The sequence below is a fragment of the Lissotriton vulgaris genome, chromosome 7 (assembly GCF_964263255.1).
Source record: "Lissotriton vulgaris chromosome 7, aLisVul1.2, whole genome shotgun sequence".
In the NCBI taxonomy this organism is placed as follows: domain Eukaryota; kingdom Metazoa; phylum Chordata; class Amphibia; order Caudata; family Salamandridae; genus Lissotriton; species Lissotriton vulgaris.
Window position 1 is genome coordinate 1,753,409,082 of NC_141695.1, and position 12,161 is coordinate 1,753,421,242.

At 45.4% G+C, this 12,161-nt stretch overlaps 1 pseudogene; it reads left to right on the top strand.

Annotated features, from left to right (window-relative positions):
- The first annotated feature begins 9,747 nt into the window (after positions 1-9,747).
- Positions 9,748-11,200, top strand: LOC147706580 (uncharacterized; annotated as a pseudogene).
- The last annotated feature ends 961 nt before the right edge of the window (positions 11,201-12,161 follow it).

Genomic DNA, 12,161 nt, shown 5'->3' on the forward strand with positions numbered 1-12,161 from the left:
AATTGTCCACTCTGCTCAAAGGGAAAACAGGGGATTTGTGGCCTAATGTTAGAGCAGGATATCAATCTAACACATTTTGACCACTCCTTGATCGGGGACTTACTAAATGAAATACTGTTCATGTACGACCTGGGATACGCCAACGAAATAGCTCAAAAACCTACTCCCTTCGGGCCTACATTTATTGGTGGAGGAGCATCGTCCACTATTGATTTTATTATTACCTCAAATAGTTACAGTCATAAGATTAATAGGATAAAGACTTTAGAGTTACCCTTAAGTGATCATCTGCCCCAAATAATAGAGGTTGAAAACCCTTTTTTTGAACATCGTGAAGACGTGCTCCCTTTACGTACAGTCCCTGATGTGGTTCTAGGGAGGCAGAATGGGTACACTCTAAAATGGGGTAAGGTCGTCCCAGAAATGTTCCTCGCGAAACTGCTGAACGTTTGCTCAGATAGTTTCGCAATTTTCCTAGGGGAGAAGTCTCATAGTGAGCAGATAATAGAGCATTTTAACATAGTAGCTTCTGAAATTAAAAGTAATCTGCGGGTGGAGGTAAAGAAAAGGACAAAGGGCAATAAAAGTTGGTTTGACAACGCATGTACAAGGGCACTAACTAACTTGAAACATGCTATTTACAGGCCACCCCGAGACCCGCTAGAAATAAGAGGGTTGAGGAAAACATATAACGAGGCTTTAAAAAATAGAAAAAATGCTATAAAAAAGGAGGCCCTAGAAGCCCTTTGCGAGGCTTCACAGTCGAAGGATGCATCCGCATTTTGGAGGGCCGTCAATACCCCTTTCCTCTTTGACAGTCTCAAGGCCCGTATGGAGATAGCAAATACTGAGGAGGACTGGGTGGAGCATTTCTCAAACCTCTATAGGTCCCAAGATGAATCTCACACTATAGATCCTTTTATAATGGGTAATGGCGGATTAGGGGCTGAAAAATTGGTGATAACTCTGGAGGAAGTCATGATGGGTCTGAAAGCAACGAAGGGAGGCAAGGCTGCAGGTCCTGATGGGATGCCAGCAGATCTATACAAAGCAAATATTGAGATCTGGGGCCCTATGCTGGTGCAGCTTTTTAATGCAGCTCTAGCTAGGGGTTTAAATCCGTCTTGGTTTACCTTGGTTATTGTACCGATATATAAGAAGGGAGACAGACAAAACTGCACTTGTTATAGGCCAATCTCCCTCCTTGACTCATCTGTAAAAATCCTTGGAAGAATCATCCTGGCAAGATTCCAGAACTGGGCGGAGGAGAATGAAATAATGAGCAACCTACAGTATGGATTCCAGAAGGGCATGGGAACCGTTGATCAATGTTTAAATTTAATGATTGTTCAACAAAAGTACACTAGGGTAAAAGGTGAACGTCTGTATCTTACGTTTGTCGACCTCTCGTCGGCATTCGACTGTGTGTCACATACTAAATTGTGGGTAATTCTGAAAGGGCTGGGCGTGGAAGATCCCATCACTGCTCTCTGAGAGAATTATACTCAGGAGCTACAGCTTCAGTCCGATATGGTAGGGGGGGAGAATGTACCAGAAAATTCGGAGTGGGACGTGGAGTACGCCAGGGGTGTGTTCTGGCCCCTTTCCTATTTCTGCTCTACATAAATGGACTTGAGCATCGTCTCCTGCTGGAGTGCAGGGACATGCCTAGGGTTGGTAAGAGATCTATCCCTGCACTCCTGTATGCGGATGATGCAGTCTTAATGGCTCGTACTCCCTTGGCCCCACAAAAACTGATAATATCATTTGAGAAGTTCATGTTGAGTCTAGATCTAAAAATCAATTGTAGTAAAACTTTCTCCATGAACTGTGGCACAAGATTTGGAAAACAGATGAAAAGAATGTTTATAAATAACGTTCCTTTGGAAAACACCACTACTTTCCCTTACCTGGGTATCTTATTTCATGAATCTGGGGTTTGGACAAGTGCTGTAAAGGCCAGAACTCTTTTGTTCCAAAAAACAATAATGGTCTTAAAGACTTTTATAAAAAAGTTGGGTAAAAAACCAATAAGAGAAATCTTGACTATATATAATGCCACATGTACATTGGTAGCCCTGTACGGCGCAGGTCTTTGGGCGTATTCGAATATAGAACCAATTCAAATAGCCGAAAATTAATTTATGAGGGACGTCCTAGCAGTACCACAAAGTGTTTCGACCTACATTTGCCATACTGAACTGGGTCAACCTCATATTTCGGATTTAATTAGAACACAACCCATCCTCTTGTGGCATAGGGTATGGACAACTAACGAATGTGTCATGAATCGGGCTATGTTGCAGGACGTATTAAAAATGGAAAACGTGGGTAGATTTGATTGGCTAGATTACGTTAAACGTTTTATGATCCAAATTGGTTGCCGACAATACTACGAGGACCCACTCTCAATGGGAAATATACCCAGAAAACTGCTGAAAAACTGTGTTTGGAATACCTCGAAGACAAGAGAATGCGAGAGGAAATGAATAAAAAGACAGTTACCTCGCACATCTTGTTATTAACTGGCGATAAAGTACAGCCATACTTAACTCTGCAGATGTCTAATTATGATCGATTTCTCTTGACCCGTTTTAGATTAAATATTGTTTTTAGACTCTTGTCCTTCCTAGAAATGAATTCATGGTCGCAAAATTTATCTACTTGCCCGTGTGATGATTCCTCTCCCCAATCTGATATTCATATTTTATTTTTTTGTAAATTTTATATCATGCCTCGTAGGAAATTTATAATCCCATTTCTTAAAGAAATGAATTTAAATAGATGTCGCCCAGCCTTTTTAGAATGTCAGAGAATGGACACAGTTTTAACCGTAGCTGTAGTTTTAAGTTTTTTTAAACATGTATTTAAATTACGGAAAACAATTGGTGCTAATGAAATATAATAGACCTGTTATTTTTTTAATTTCCCTGTGTAAACTGTAAATTTCATGCTGTTGCTTCTATGGTTATTGTCTTTTAACCGAATAAAGTACTTTTTGAACTTTGACTCAAAATATATACACATGCACTTAACTAACAACACGTACTTACTAATACAGGGCTTCTTTGTAGACATAATGTGTCCAGGAATGAGTCTGGGAAAAAGGTCCTACTTGTCCTTGTCCTCACCTTAGACTCTATCAATATGATATACCACAGCAGTGATCCAGCGCCTACTACCTGTGTGCGCAAACGGCGGAGGTTTCCTTGTATTGTAGTGCAAGCTACGTGTTGCAATTGGCCGTAATGTCCCTCTTGTAAGTCACTTGCGGGGTGAAGCCAGCGCAGCGTGTCTATAAGATGGGTCATGCCAAGGTGTAATAATAAGGGGACGTGTGAGGTCCGAAGAATGTATTCACACACATCCGTAGACAAGAGTTCTGCGTTTGTTTGCACTCAATGCGACCACGCCAAATCCACAGGGTAACTGGCCGTACCTCAGAGGCGACCCCCCACGCCAGCCGCCTTGTCTAACTTGTCAATTGTGTAGGGGAAACCTCCCTCCCAGCGTCGCTCAAGGGCTCGTTCCGATCCAAGACGAGGGCGGAAGGAGACAGGGCTGCAAACTGCGGTGACATGTTGATGTTTACCCAGATAACCCCTGTCAAGCGAGTACGATCACACCACGATCCCAGGGTGTACCGAGCCAATTGCTCCCGGCAGTCGTGGAAACGATAGTAGAAAGTAGGGATACCATTCCTCGTCATGCATGTCCCCAAAAGTGACAGGTCAGTGTGTGTCCCCAAAAGTGACAGGTTTGTGATTGTCACCAAATGTGACATGTCTGTGATTGTCACCAAATGTGACAGGTCGAGGTCCCTAAAAGTGACATGCCTGTGTGTGTGTGTGTGTCCTTAAAACTGACAGAGTGTTCCTGTCCTTAAAAGTGACATGTTGTTCCTGTCCTTAAAAGTGACAGCTGGTGAGCAAAAAGTTTGGTGCCATGAGGAATTTGTGGTCTCCCTAACTGGAGCTGGGCTGTGGGGGATGTAGCTTAGGGGGGTGTGCCAGAGCACGAGACAATGTTAAATGTTATGCTAGCCTAGCAGGGCATTTAGGTTAAAGTAAATGTGTGCGCAAAAAGTGGCGTCGTGTAAGAGGGGGGATGTCTGGGCATGTTTAAATGGCTTCGTGTAAGAGGGGGGATGTCCAGGCATGTTTAAATGTTTGCAGAGTAAAGCTGAGAAGAGGAAAGAAAAACTATTCAACCAGGCCCCACTTTCCCAGGAGAAGGAGTCACGAGTCCCAAGCACTGCTAATTACACATCCCTCCCCTCAGCAAACAATAGGTTTAAAAGCTGTCATAATCCTAAGAGTCTATCTAACAAACAAAGCCCCGAGTAGAAAAACATGGGCATCCGCCATGTCCCTAAACTATGGAAGGAGCTTATCTTCCCCAGAGATTCAGTCACGAGCACAACTGGTTACACCGCTATCCCCACTATAGACCGTAAGTTTAATTAACAGCTGTTAAAGGGGGGCTAACAGAAGATGTACATTGGTCCCACCCAAGACCACCACTACAAGGTTCTAAACCCCACCTCCATAAAGGATGTTGACGTAATTAGCAGGTCAGGCCATGTATAAAAGCCTACTCTGGGTGGATCAGCAGAAATAGCCATTTTTAAAAACCCTGGTGGAACGACATACTTGGATTGTTTTGCTGCACAGTCCCATCTCAGGAGTTTAAAAGGGAATAATGGAGCAGAACAACTTATCACAGATTGATGCAGCGTGCTACACATTTATGGATGTAAGTAAAACAGGGGTCTGGTGCAATGTTGCATGTTTAAGGTTTTATTTAAAAGAATTGGTAGCAGCCCTTTTAAGGTGAAGGAGGTTGTATTTTACAAAGGGTACCTAGCGCAATGTAGGACTGGGCTCATAATGTTTTAAATAATATATAATGGGGGTTGCTGTCTAAAGTTTATAATGCAGGATGTGCTGAGGTATAAAGGAGAGTTGTCATTTTAAGTTTTTTAAATGCGCTAAGGGCAAGGGAACTGTATGGTGATGTGATTAAAGGTGGCTGTTTTAGGGTTTGTACATGACTGTTGTGTTACACTTTTAAGGGTAATTTTATGCGAGGCCGGGCTGTATCTATGATATCTATGGATGTTGCTTTTGTGGTGTGGGGACCTGTTAAAGGTATTTTAACAAAACTGTGGGCCTGTATTTAAGGAGAGTAATGCTTAGGGTATTAGAGGTGCAACAATCCTGTAACGTAAGGCTTTTACACTGTCTACAGACCTATAACAAGGCGATGCTCCGATGTGTGGTAAGGTGGTTGCAGGGTCCTCTGTATGGGGTGCGCATGCCCCAAGCATCCTTACACAAATAAAGGCAGCATTTGTGTGGGGCTCCATGCCCCGTTATTCATACATTAAAGGTCCCAGAACCCTCTGGCCATGTGCGGGGCTCTGGGACTTGTGCTGAGGCATGGCCGGTGGGACTCGAGGCCCTTTTGTAATAAAAAATAAAGGCCCCCAGATCCCACGGCCATGCATGCTACTCTGGGGGCTTGTAAGGTTGTGCTGGGGCTCGAGGCTCCAATTTTTTAAAAAAAGGAAGCCCGGAGCCCTCTGTGCTCCCTGCGGAGCTCGGGGGGGGGGGGGGGGAGGGGGGGGGGTCTGTGTTGCTGGGGTGGCTCCCAGAGTCCGACGTGTACAGGGCGCAATGCTCGAGACATTGTTTTAAAATTGAAGCCCCTCGTGATGCTGTGTGGGCAGAAGGCGGCATTTTCTAGGGCCACACGAGGGGTCCCGATGGGGGCATGAAAGAGCTTCTTCGTCGTGGCTGCTAAAGTAGGCCACAGCCCCTTCAGTGATGTCACCGGGACTCCCCAGACGTCATGGCGGGGGGCGGGGCCTATCGCAGCAGCAAAGACGAGGGAACTCCGATGGGGCTGCTGGACAGCTTTGGAGATTGCCGCTCCATGGGTACTGCTATGAATAAACAAATGTTTAACAAAATAAAAATAAAAGAAACGGTGGCAGGGCAGCAGGCAGCTGCCTCTTCGCATATGCCAGGGATTGCCCAACCCCGCAGTGATGTCACCGGGGACACCCACGGCAGCATGAAGGGGTGGGGGCTGCCCCGTACAAGCGCCGAGGAAGCTCCAGGCAGAGCTTCCAACATGCTGACGGGGCCCCAAAGGTGGGCATTCAATAAATACAAATTTTAAAAAAGCGTTTACAGCAGCAGGGCTCTGATTAGCAGCGTTCCTGCGGCTTTCAAGATCGCGTGTTTTGTGGGGTCATTTTATATAGCTCATACACTATCTGAAGGGCTGCCCATTAATGCAGTATTACCCTTTCAACGGCATTTGGTACTCTTTTGTAACATGCAAACGTCACTTTTCCCGTGTAACACACCGTTTGCTATCTCTTACATTTTGTTTGCTTTAGATACTTGCAAAAGTGCCACCAATGCCGACGCAATGTTTGTTCTTGTGCTTGAGTGTCTACCGTTTATGGCAGTATTATACTTGTTCGCTTTTGTAACTTGCACACATGTCACTTTTTTTTTCCTCCGGTACTGCACCTTTGCTACCTACGGCTTTTTGGTTGCTCCCAAGTGTCACTATTGCAGCATGTAACTGAACGCTTGCTTCTGAAATGTGTTCCCATGTAATTTGCTCCGCATGCATCAGTACTGTTCCTACTGTGAAGCGCTCTGACCCCTTAGGTTAAAGCCTGTGCTATATAAAAACGCATACATACATGCCTAAATAAATAAATTAAGTGATTTGCCCAGAAGCATAGGCTATGGCGCCGGGTTTTTTCTCATGTTTGTGCTCAACCCAGACAGCCCCGTTTTAAAATGCGTGCTTTTTCTCTACCCAGACAGCCCTTTCAAAATGCAACCCTGAGAGTGTATATAATGTACACAGTGCTGCGTATAATGTATTTATGGGGTAGATTGTGACTGCTTTTTTCCCTAAGAGATATCCTGGTGTTACTGGCGTTTATAAGTAAAAATTCTAACATGGCGCTATGTTTATTAAAGGGTTGTAAAGAACAACTTGAGGTTTATATACTATGGATATGTGCAAAATGTTAGGGGTGTACCTATGTTGGACTTGTGTGTAGGTATGAGATGATCTTATTAAAAATTAAATGTCCAGACAAGTCTATTTTCAATTTTGAATTTATCAGTGGCATTTTCTAAGGTGTATGTAACAAACTGTAAGGCCTTGTTTATGATGTGTAGTTTTAAACCTCTATTTTTTTTTTTAATCTAACCCTAAACAGGCTATCCCTGTAATAGACATCACCGACGCCGAAATGCTAACCATACAAGCAGGTATATGTATTTAGAGTTGCATAGTTCTGTGTAGTTTTTATACACCATTGTCTCAGAAGTTCTGCTTTTTTCTAATGGTCTTCTCATGTGTGTATGCTTTTATAGATTATGATGCCGCTCTACAACTAGATTCTGATGATCTAGAGCTATACCTGGGGGCTCAAGAAGTGTCGCAACGTATTCAGGATAATGTGGTTCTTTCAGGTAAATTTAAAAAGAAAGGCCAGGGTTCTTTAAACTGTCTAAGACTTAGACTGTGTTAGCCCAAAAACCCCAGGGGTGTACTGTAGGAGGGCTCCTCAGAAGGGACTGCTAAGGACTTGTTTATACCACAAATGTGATTATTTTTTCTTTGCAGGTTCCTCAGAGGCAACCACGACCGACGCCGCTTTGCAAGAGGCGGCACCGCCGTCAAAAGAAAGACCGTTAAAGAGGAAAGCCTCAACATCTGGAAAGGAACCGATGACGAAGAAAGGATCTGGGAAAAGACCTCTAAAAGGTGTGTTTTTACAAAAGGGGCGAAAAAAACGCGCTCTCTGTGTTTTATTCTAGCAGGTAGAAGGGGGCAGCCGTCGTGTTGTAGGGATTGTATAAAGGGGCCCTGTAGAAATTATTGTGGTGGGTGTCTATGGGTAGTGTAAACACCTTTATACAGGTTCTTTATTTTTTCTAATATATATATTTTTTTATCTTACATTCTAGGAGCTGTTCAAAAGAACACCGCTGAAAATACGGGGGAGGTCAAGAGGTCTGCGAAACCGTTAAGGGACATAACAGCGACCATTCAGAATGCAGAGCCTGCAGCAAAAGCTGTGAGTAGACGTGGGCGCCAGGACAAGCTCTGCACATACTACACGCACATACAGCAGAGAACCGGCACCGCTGCGAAATGTCAGATCAAGCCCTCTTCCATCATGTTGAACAATCCTACAGGAATGTCTATTCTACACAGGGAGGGGGACACCGGCAAAGACGTTCTTCCAACCCCAGACAAAGTTAGGTCTGTTCAGTGTAAAAGCGGTGCGGCGTCTCTGAACCCTCTCAAAGCCTCAACGGCATTCGCTGAAGATATGGTACATCCCCAAACTCCTAAAGCGAGACGCCTCTCAAGATCCGGGCTCAAGAAGAACTGTGGGGTGCAGACAGATCCCTTAATCAAGCCCCTTACGGCGCCGTCTCCTACGCATACCTTGAAGGCACCTATAGTTTTAAATAAACTAGCGGCTTCTGTAGAGGGGTTCCCCCAAGACCAAACCCTAAATCCTGCTATACCCAGGCCTGCTGTGCTTAGAAGCTCAGAGGCTGATAATGCGCCGCCCCCAGAAACCCCTTACAACGGTAGCAGGGGTGGTCTCAAAGCATTGATAGGTATGGTTGCCAAACTTGATAGGCCCTCAGAAGCAGCGCACAAGGACCCTTCCAGCACGCACAATGGGTATTTGTATACGGATGTTAGACATTCACCCGACCACAACCACGACAATTCCTTAGCCGATAGGGACCACAATTGCTTTGACGGACATTTACACTCCCCAACCCTTATGTCACCTATACCCCCGCAGGGAGCATACGACCCAACCAGCCCCGCACCCAGTGTAAGCCACCCATCACCATCAGCAATATGTAGCGATAATAGTATCTGTTGGGACGACTGGTCAAATCAGGGTTTAGAAGCTGTATCTAGTGAGGACCCTTCCATGGCAGCCCCGGGGTGTTCGCACTGGGACCCTCTTTCTATGAACCCTCCGGTGCCTCAATTACAGAATGGTGTTGCTGCGGATGGAGCGAGTGGTGGGCCAGGGGTGTTGCCGACTGGTGTACAACCGGGCACGGTATTCATCCCTAATCCGCCGCAATACGATTCTGTAAACCCAAAAGAGGTACTAGGGGCCCTTGTGAAAGACATACAATTGGCGGTCAGAAAGTTAAAACGACAAGTGAACACAGCCACCTTAAAACTAGGGGTATGCGGTAGCGTTGACAGATCGGGCTGGAGGCGCAGCGAAAGATACTACAAATGGTTGAGCAGTGTAAAAGGGTGATCATACAAACATGCCAAACAACAGTGTCCGACATTTGGAGTATCCCCTCTTGACTATGCCGACGTAGGCCCTTAAAGACCCAACACGTCCTGAGTGTTAATAAAAGTAAGCGTAAATCTAAATACAGCAGCAGGGTCCACACAGTTCTGACAAAGTCCCTGCGCTTCTTACGCTTCCTCAACCGTAAAAAGGACATGGAACCCCACAAGCAGGATCATACATTTTCACAAGCAGCGCCTGAATCACATGCACCGGTACAATGCCCCAGTCATTACATAAGTTCAGGTGAGGACAGACCTTGGGCGGTGCAATTGGAGGGATCTCAGGGTGGAGCACCAACACGCCAATACCATGAACACACAGAAGGTCTGGGGGCGGGGGCTGTAGCTGAGGCCTCTATGAGCACATCATCCACCTACACAAACCATACAGTTCAGGTAGGAGGGGGTCGGATACCTAGAAAAGTATGGGCCCGCAGAAAACATAAGTGGGCTAATAGCGCTAAGCAACGCCAGCTTTTAATAACTAAATTAAAGAAAGCCAAAATATGCGCTACACAGCGTCTTAAAAGGACCCCAGAGCCCTGCCTAAACCAGAATCCCCAAAATGATGCATCAGTAAGCTCCCCCTCCAGTCAGATTCCTCTAGATGAGGTTTCAGAGACAGTGTTTTTAGAGAGCGTCAGAACCTACAGTCGTACTGTCGAGAGATTTAACGCTACTGAGCACTACGAGGAGTTTAGGTTTATTAACCTACACCTGATAAGGTCCCCCGTGCAAGGGCATTTAGTCATACAGCAGGCTGTGCAATCACTCATAGATAGGTTGATACGTGATGTGGGTCCTAATGATTTTTTCCAGCTACGCTTCCAGGGGCAGGGCCTTGACAGTCCGCTCTTCACCAAACGACGGGCCCTTGATGTGTTTGATGCTGTGGAATTTTTAGAAAACCTGTCAAAGCTTTTACAGAGCAAGGCTGAACTAGTCGCCTATGGCACTTTCAGAGTCATAGCCCTCATTGTCCGGGGTCGTGAGGGGGGTGTTTCCAGGCCTTTAAAGAGCGTCCTGTACAGTAAGATCATTGGTAAGAAACAACGTTGGCTGCTCAACTTTAACAATGGAGCAGCCAACACCTGTCTGGCGGCCAGCATCGTGGGATTGCTGATGGGTCGCAACACCACCGACGCTGTCATCATGTCTAGAGCGGCTGAAGCCCATGAGGTTCTTGAAATACCTCCAGACCGCATGGTCGGCTTTGGCGACATAGGTCTTTTTGAGAACTATTTCGCCGTTACGGTGAAAGTTCTTTATCACAACGGTTCTTGGAAGTACTTTACAACCGGGGATCGTGTGAAAAACAAGACTGTATATGTCCTGCACCATGAGAATCACTTTTACGGTATCTTGAACCTTAAAAGTTTTCTGGGTGTCAAATACGTGTGCACACATTGCGACCATATATACAACACTAAGGCGCATCATCAGTGTGAAATACATTGTAAGATGTGTCAGAGGGATGGTTGCATTGTAGACGATGCCCTGAAGGTGCTGTGTCAAACCTGTAAGATGTTTTGTCGCTCGCAAGACTGCTGGCGCATACACCGCAAAGCTGTTAAATGCAGCCCTAAAATAGACTGTCAAGAGTGCGGCCGGTATGTGTCGACAGAACACAAATGCAAAGGCATGAAATGTCCCCGGTGTCAGATTCCATGTAGGGTGGGATTTGTACACCAGTGTTACATGGTTAAAGGCAAACACCAGCCCAAAACCGAGGATTACATCGTTTTTGATATAGAGTGCACACAAGAGACGGGGGTACACCAACCTAACTATATTTACGCCCACCATCTAACTTCTGATGACTGCTGGGAGTTTGAGGGGCGCACATGCGTTGGTGATTTCCTTAACACATTCATTCAGTCCAAATTCAAAGGGTACACCATGCTGGCCCACAACTCAAAAGCATATGACTCATTCTTTATTTTACAGAATATGATTCGTGAAAAGGTGCAAGTAGAACTCATCACTCAAGGTTCCAAGCTGATGTTGTTAATGGCTGGTCAGTTACAAATAAGATTCATAGACACCCTGAATTTCCTACCCATGAAATTGAGCAAGCTGCCAAAAGCTTTTGGTTTCCCTGGGTGTAAAGGTTATTTTCCACACTTCTTTAACACCTGGGCGAACCAGAATTATGTGGGGCCCATGCCGCCTCCGGACAGCTACGGGGTTGATTATATGATGCCTGCTGAGAAAGAGAGCTTTCTACAGTGGTACGCTGAAAACCGTGAAAAGGAGTTTCATTTTCAATCCGAATTGAAAACCTATTGCAAGGCCGATGTAATGATCCTGCGACAGGCCTGCAACCTCTTCAGAGATGTTGTGGTGTCTATGACTAAGAAAGTCAGGGTCATGAAACACAAAACCCCTCACATGACTAAGAAAGTCAGGGCCTTGAAACCCAAGACGCCTCAAATGACAAAGTCGGTTGAATACATAGACCCTTTTCAAAACATCACCCTGGCCTCCATGTGTATGTCCATCTACAAACACATGTTTTTAAGACCAGAAAGTATAGCTCTAGTGCCGCCAGACCTCTATAACGGTAAACAGAAAAGTTATTCAACCCCTTCTATCCAATGGCTCATGTACGTCTCTGAGAAGGAAGACCTAGATATTCGGCATGCCTTACAGGGTGGTGAATACCGCCTGGGTCCCTATTACCTGGATGGGTATGCTGTAATTAAGGGCGTGCCGACGGCCTTTGAATACAATGGCTGTTTTTACCACGGCTGTCCTCAGTGTTACAAACC